The sequence below is a fragment of the Nelumbo lutea genome, chromosome 1, assembly GCF_056320005.1.
Source record: "Nelumbo lutea isolate HS-2025 chromosome 1, American lotus-T2T, whole genome shotgun sequence".
Taxonomy (NCBI): Eukaryota; Viridiplantae; Streptophyta; class Magnoliopsida; order Proteales; family Nelumbonaceae; genus Nelumbo; species Nelumbo lutea.
In genome coordinates this window covers 17,831,518-17,839,773 of record NC_142684.1, presented here as the reverse complement: position 1 = coordinate 17,839,773, position 8,256 = coordinate 17,831,518, and the positions used below count along the sequence as shown (strand labels likewise).

Here is an 8,256-nt window from a genome sequence, read left to right as displayed (position 1 = left end):
TGTTGGATTGGAATTATTGGCATTGGATGCTTATCCAACACTCCACATCAGAATTCTAAATTCCACTACACTCCTATAATAATTCAAAAATTGAAATACTCCCACAATAATTCAAACTTCCTAGAGTGCAAACATCTCATAACACTTCCAAACCACTGTGCCACATTTCATTTTAAGAATGAAAGTAAAATAAAGTATGAGAGAACCGCAGGTATACAGAAGGTTGGATTGGGACGTTTAAAAGGCTAAGCCCGCGGTTTTGTGGTCCAGCAAATTTCGATAGAGTGGTGGCGTTTTGTGGCTTTTGTCATCGTTGTTTTCCATTCCATGCATGAATGCAATGAAAAACGCCGCTCCAAGTTTTTTGCATGTAAATCACTATCACTACTCTCAACAGCATAGCCTCCTAATTTCTGTCCCCCCGATATCCCCATCCCATGTCCTAGGGATTGAGATAATGGAAAAAAAGAAAAGAAAAAAATGCCATCCTAGCCAACTCTCAGTCTTCTCTGGGACTTTAGATAGATGCCAGCCTTTAGCCCAGATTATTATGGTCTTCTAGGCGCGTTGATTGGTCTACCATGAACTTAATTCTCTTCTAAACGTTCTTTGATTTTGTCTTGTGTTTTTCTAAGATGTCCACAACCAAAATGAATATATGCAGTACCCATCGCTTATCAACTTTAATTAATTGGGTTAATTCCATCCCACACAATACACGGCCAACCAGTACGTTTATGGTCCAACAAAATTAAATTCGACAGAGAGAGGAGACGTTTTCAAATGGTTGCGTTCTTCTGAGTCTGAGTGCAAGAAAAACAAAACCTTATGATTAATCCCGCGATCTTCGCATACAATTACTCTACACGACGACGGTAAGCCAAGACATGCAAGAACGTGTTTTTTTGTGGAAATGCAGAAATGCTGAGTCAAACACCCCCTAGCACGGCAAGAAAATTAATTCAATTAGTTGTGTGCACTGTGAATGACGACGGTAAGCCAAGACCTGCATCAACGTGTTCTTTGGGGAAATTAATGCAGATGCAGCTCTATATAAAGGAGATCCACCTCAGGGATATTGGACATTCTCCAATCTCCTGTTGCATACATAACCTTTAGTTTTCTCAATTATTTCAGACGACAATGGCGTATCAATTCATTTGCTTGGCCTCGCTTCTGATCATTTTGGGAGCTTCCATTTCTCAAGCTATTGCTCGCACTCTCCAGCAAGCATCCATGTTGGAGAGGTTTGAGCAATGGATGACTCGCTATGGAGTTGTATACCAGGACAATGTAGAGAAGGAGAAGCGTTTCAACATATTCAAGAACAATGCGGAGCGCATAGACTCTTTCAACCTGGCTGGAGACAGACCCTACAAGCAAAGCGTAAATGCAATTGCTGACCGCACCGATGAAGAGTTGAAGTATTACCGTAAAGGGTACAAAAAATCTGCAGAATTAAGTCCGTCGTCGGAATTTTTCAACAGCCGGTTCAGATATGAAAATGTGACTGAAGTTTCACAAAGTCTAGATTGGAGAGAAAAAGGAGCTCTTACCCCCATTAAGGACCAAGGAAATTGTGGTAAGTAGCAAACTACTTTTATTTTATTTTATTTTAATTATGAAGATGAAGGAAAACTTAGTTGTAATTAATTAATACAATTTTCTAACACATATATTATTTAAAAAAACAAACAACATAGGATGTTGTTGGGCATTCTCGGCAGTGGCAACAATGGAGGGGATTATCCAAATCAAGACAGGTCAACTAATCTCTCTATCTGAGCAAGAGCCATTAGACTGCAACACTGAAAACGATAACTGTAATGGTGGTTCCATGGAAAAAGCATTCCAGTTTATCCAACAAGATGGAGGTCTTACCACTGAAGAAAACTACCCTTACAGTGCAGTGCAGGGAATGTGCGACACAGAGAAGTCAGCATCCAATGCAGCAAGTATCAATGGATAAGAGCAAGTCCCTTCAAACGACGAAAACGCACTATTGCAGGCTGTAGCAATACAACCAGTTTCCGTCGCCATAGATGCCAGCAGTCCTGACTTCCACAATTACCACAGTGGTATTTTCACTGGGGAATGTGGAACAGAATTGAACCATGCTGTTACAGTGGTTGGTTATGGTACAAGTGAAGATGGCATGAAGTATTGGCTACTCAAGAATTCGTGGGGCACTCAGTGGGGAGATGGTGGATATATGCGAATCCAACGAGATGTTGGCTCAAATGGTGGCCTTTGTGGTATTGCCGTGGATGCCTCTTATCCTACTGCCTAAAGATCTTCATTAATATAAGTACCTGCATGGTGATGACATCCATCAGAGTTTATATATATGTATATATATATATATATATATATATATATATATATATATATATATATATATATATTAATTAGCAAGAAGTAGCTAAAAGTGTGATGCATATTATATGTTATATTAATGAAGTTTCGTTAATCAAGTATTAAGTGTTAACTATATGTCATTACTAGTGGAACTTAAATTATAATAGGGAATGTTTACCTAAGGTGCATCTATATTCTATTATAGATCTCTCTCTCTCATGTTTCCAATCACTTATCCAACCCCCTCCAAAAATTTCTCTTGAATTATCTCTCCCACCTAAAATTCCTCTTAAAACACTTCTTGATCTATATTACATGCTCAATAAGCCATCTAAAAACCAGAAACGTGGTTAAATTAACTTGGGTATTTAAATTAATTTGTAAAATAATTTTGATAAATTTCAATAATTACTGATATTATTGAATATTGTTCAGTAAATATCAATACCAAAACTATAATTTTTCGTAACTTTGGTAAATTGGAAAATTTAATTACTAAAAATTGCTTTCTGAAAATTACTAAATTTGATAATTTAATTTCAGAAATTTTTGAAAATTAATTATTGAAGTCAATAATTACTGAAAATAAATAAATAATTAAAAATTTATAAAAAACAATTTAATAATTAAAAATTATTGGTAATGTTTCATTAGAAAAATTAGTTCAATAAATATAAATTTATTTTTTACATTTTAGTAATTTTGATATTATCAATAACTTTAAGCTATAAGTAGTTATTCATATTTTCTGTAATTTTTATCAATTTATTAATATTTAATGATATTATCAGACATTAATTAAATTTTTTGTAGTGAAAAAATAATTTCAATAAATATAATTTTTTTTTTATATTTTCAGTCATTTTAATATTTACTATAGTTTTTGAGCAATGATTAGTGATTTTGGTAATTTAGTTACTAAAAATTACTGACTTTGGTAATTTAATTGCAACCTTAACAGCAATTTGCATCAATAACAATTGCAACCTTAACAACATGCTGAGACGTATAATTAAATGAAAAAGGTCAATCGGTCAGTGCACCTGGTAACCCGATGTTTATCGGTTAACATTCTCATAATTAGATGAGCGTAATCATTTTTATGTTCTTTGTTGAATTCTATTTACTTAAAAAAATGGAAAATTTCTGATCAGTACCCTTTACTTTGGCTCAAGTGACAACTTAGTCTCCAAACTTTAGAATGCGACAATCCAATACCCAAACTTTCAATTTTGTGACAATATGGTACTGACATTAATTTATTGTCAGTCAGCGCATAAAAAGACATAAATACCCATTTCATTTTTCAACAATCAAATTTGAATCATTTTTGAAATGACAAAAATGACCACTGTATTGAGGGATTCCTCTTCCGCCTCAGCCTTGATCCCAAAATCTAATGAACCTGCCCTTCGATTATAAACAACCTATTTACTCCCACTAATTCAACAGCCTCTGCTACAAATTCAGCTGGAACCCTGCCCCTTCTACTACCTCAAGAACCCCTCTCCACTTCCAAACCCCTCTTCCATTTTCACAATAGGAGAAGCCACAGACCCAACATGATAGTAACGCTGAACACAATCCATACTACCACTTGACCTTGCAGTGCGCTTTATCCCAATAGAAAGTTCTCCAGTTTGGTTCTACATAAAAACTACTGAATCTCAAAGAAGAAGCTTCTATGATTAACGGACTTACTCCACCCAGTCGTCAAAAAATGCCAACACAATGTCCCACGGTAAATGTGCCAGAAATCCCACATCACACCATGAACATCTCTCACTACAATTGTCTATACTAGCGGCTCTGCCTTGTAGTTCAGGGGGGGAAATATTGAATCTTCACAAAACCTGGGAACCAAAAACGCACCTCCATTGTTTGCATCGCTTGTGTCGCTTTCGGAAATTTGTTCCTCTCAAAAAATAAAAAAATAGAGAGATCATAATCTCCTACAATATTGATCGCCATCGAAAGCCCATCTCTCCTCTTTACTCTTCTTCGAGGAAGAGGAGATGCTACCCTTCCGGAGTGGGCATACCCTTCAAACGAACAATACCGGGCGATAAACTTTTCATTTCTGCAACCTCTTCTTTCTTCTTCTATCTTGTCGTCGCTGTTGTAGATTAATCGAGTGTGCTTCCCGGTAAACCTTGCCATTTTCTTTTGGTTCACGTTCATCTTTCTCAGCAATGACCAAGTGACCAGAGTCTTTCGAGATTTTGCAACTCTTTGTTCTTTCCATCCATCTCCATGATAGACTAAACACAAAGTAGAATAGATTTTAGAACTCAATTGGATAAGAGGGAAAAGGAACGGATGGTCAGTGAACACCACCTCTGTTCTATTGTTTCTTTAACCCAGATTGAAGGGAAAGGGGAATAGGGTAAAAAGAAAGGAAAAGGGTAAAATCTGAATAATAAAGGTTAGTTTGACATTATGAAATTATTTAAACTGCACCTATTCTCACGTAATGACTTTGATTGATGGTGAATTAACGTTAGGTACCACATTGTCACAAATTGGAAGTTTGGATATTAGACTGTCAGATTTTAAAGTTCAGGGACTAAGGTGTCACTCGAGCCAAAGTACATGGTATTGATCTGGAATTTTCCCTTAAAAAAATAATGTGTTCTTCAGGTAGTCTAGTGTAGCAATGCTATTTGTATTTGAATCATTTTGGGTAGATTTCATAAGACATTTGCATTGTTACACCACATATGAGAATCACATCAGCTGAAACTCCAATCTTAGGAATGCATTTTAGTGTATGCTTGTTTTAACTAGTTTTCAACCTGTAGTGAACTGGCCAGCCTAACCATTTGAACCATAACCTGATCATGATCTGATTATCTACAGCCCTAGACCATCCCAATCATCATAGAGTTTATTGATGGTGGTCGAATCGCCCAGCTTCCTTGCTGGATGATAGCTCGGAAAAGTGGTGTTGAGGTTGGCAAATCGATCTATAAGAAGCAATGTATCAAAGTGCACAAGGGTTTGGACCTGAGCTTGGCACTCCGATGCTTAAGTTAGCTGAGTGAACAAGAAAGCAAAGGGAGATTCTAGGAGCTAGCGAGCTAAAATTCACTAAATTGCACCTACCTCGTGAAGGCATGGAGGTGCCTTATTATAGGCTTTGGGGTCCAAGAGCTGTGTCCAAGATATTCAGGAATGATAGGTCTTATCAGCTCGATACCTTTGGGGCATGTTCTACCAGCGCTAGTGATGATTCTCATCTAGTCCCTTTGAAGCATGTGGGATTGGGGGTCATCCCTGCTAGGTGGACGACATGCCACCATTTGTTTTGGAACTGATAGGCGTGTTAAGCAAATAAGGACAACATGCCACTTAGGTCAGATAGCCACTCAAGTCGTTGGTTGCCTAAGTCGAGGAGGTCAAGCCAGCATTTGAAGTCACCTACTTGTTATCCTGAGGTGATTTGCTTCACTCTGTTGTGGAGCAACCAGCCAGTCTTCTTTCGGTTGAGACATAGGTCAGGCTGGTCAGCTTGGATAGACTTGGTCAGGCGCAACCTACCTCCATGTGGCACCGAGGTGTCAATTAAATGGTTCGGGCTAGCCATGTGGCTCTTCGTGGGTAGATGGTTAGATCACCGCTCATTAATTCCCTTCCACTCCAAAGCCTGATGTGCCAATCTCGGTGAAGGGGGCAACTCAGTTCAGGGTGATTTTGGCCTAGCACCTAACGCTAGCTCTTCATTGGGTCATGGTTCAAGATTGAACCGGTTCGCCTAGTTTGGAACATCTGACAGGTTGCGTCTTGGGCATGCACAAACATCATGTGGTCATTAGGCTTTGCGGACGTAAAAAGCATGCTAAACTCATTTTGGCCTCGGAAGATGAACCATCATATCTCTCTTAGGGATTGGATTGGATCGATCTCAACCATTCATATGACGGGTTTCCCATCTATAAATAGAGGCCTTTGGGGGTATCGACACCTGTCTTTTGAAGTTTGAGTGAGATTGGAGCATCATGAGGTCAAAGAGCTCGACATGGTTGATTGAGGTCAGCAAGGTTGGTCGGTTCTCTTAGTCTTTAGTGAGTCTTTTCCTTTTCTTCTCTTTTCCTTTCCATCTTTAAGTTATGCTTCATAGTGAGTTTGGAGGAGAGGGGGAGAGGGTCGTTCACACCAAGGAGGGGTCCTCAGCTTTGGAACGGCGAGGTTCCCATAAAGGAGCCTTGACCTCCTATTGTCAACCTAAGACTAAGTCAGAGTTTGGCCCGATAGACTCACACCCGAGGAGGTGGTGAAGCTCATAACCGAGTACAACGAGATATGCCTCTTTGAGTAGGCCTTGGTGGCCGGGCTCAGGTTCCTGCTCCACCCCATCATCGGCGAGGTGTTGGGGTACTTTACTATCTTAATTGCTTAACTTCATCCAAACTTCGTTAGGACCCTTGTACACACCTTCTTGTTCTATCACCAATACGGCTTCCCTCTAACCCTTAAGAACTTCATTGGCCTCTGTCACCTGAAGAGGAACCCTACCTAGAAATATAGCTTTTATTTGTCCTACATCCTAATTGCGAATTGCTAGGTGGATTCCTATCCAAGGTGGCAAAGTTGAAGAGAAGATTCTTTTCCCTCGATGCTAATGATGGGTGGCCCTTTAACCCAGAGTGGAAGACGACCATAAGGAACATAGGGTATGCCACTTAGAGTGAGATCCCGCAATAGAGGGTAAAAGACTTGTTTTGAAAGGTAGAATGGGTTGGGGAGTTTTGACCAAGGAGGCGTTATTCGAGCTAGGCTAAGTCCTCTAAGTAGGTCGTCATACCACACTTAGACATGTTGGTAGTAAGAACCTTGGGGCTCTTCCAATCCATGAAGAGGAAGGTGGCCCACAACAAGGCTCCTCAAATCACAATCAATTAGCAGGTCAGGAAGGTAGCTTCCGAAGTTGTCCACATCAACCTCATTGAGGATGAATGAGAAGAGGGTGTCTCTACAAAATTCGGCAGCGTTGAGGCTCCTGAGGAGAGTCGCACACTTCCCAAAGCCAACGAGATCGGCATCTCAGAGGCTGGCTCTAGGGAAACACGCTCGACCTTGGACCCGTTGACAGTGCTAGAGATGAGTAAAGTTATCGTCATCCCAGAGGAGTTAGAGACATAGTGTACATGGTGACCTACTAAGGTCGACAACAAGATACTTTGTTACCTCATGGCGGTAAATGCTGTTACAACTTCAATTTATGTTGTGTGTCTCTTATCACTTTCTAACTATCTTGAGATCTTTTTCAGGTGATCTCCTTGACACATGCTTTATGAGCCAAGCCAAATCGGGTTACTGATAGTCATGGAGGACTGCTAAGGTCATTTGGAATGGGCTTCTACAGTTGGCTTAGACCTGAAGACCGAGCTAGGGTAGGAGAAAGAAGAGAAGACCGAGTTCATAAAGAAGGTCAACAATTAGGCCAACAAGCTGGAGTAGAAAGAGGTGGAGTTTGCAGCGTAAAGGTCAAAGTTGTCTAAAGACATCAACATCTCCAAGGCCAAAGGAGTCGAAGAGTATCGTGCCTCTAACAATTTTATCAGGAGAGAGAGGACTTTGACGTTGCTGCCTTCTATTAGGTCTTCAAGTTGTGTTTCATGCTTGTGGCTTCTTTGTGCCCAAGTTCAACCTAGGGAAGCTGAGGATCTTAATCTGCACTATTGAGATGATGGCATGGGTCAGCAAGGAGCTCAATTTCGAGGAGGAAGGAGAGGATAGTGGAGTTTGAGTAAGCCAATGATGAGGTTGAGGAGATGTGGATTGAGGACAACAACGTGCCCCATAGCAACGAGTGATCATATTCATATTTTCTTGGACCTCCTATACATATGATGAATCCCAAGCCTCTGAGATCGGTTTTCAATTTTTTTTTTGTAG

General features: G+C 39.8%; 1 pseudogene; it reads left to right on the top strand.

The window, feature by feature from the left end:
* Positions 1-1,143: 1,143 nt before the first annotated feature.
* On the top strand, positions 1,144-2,290 carry LOC148873764 (senescence-specific cysteine protease SAG12 pseudogene; annotated as a pseudogene).
* Positions 2,291-8,256: the final 5,966 nt, after the last annotated feature.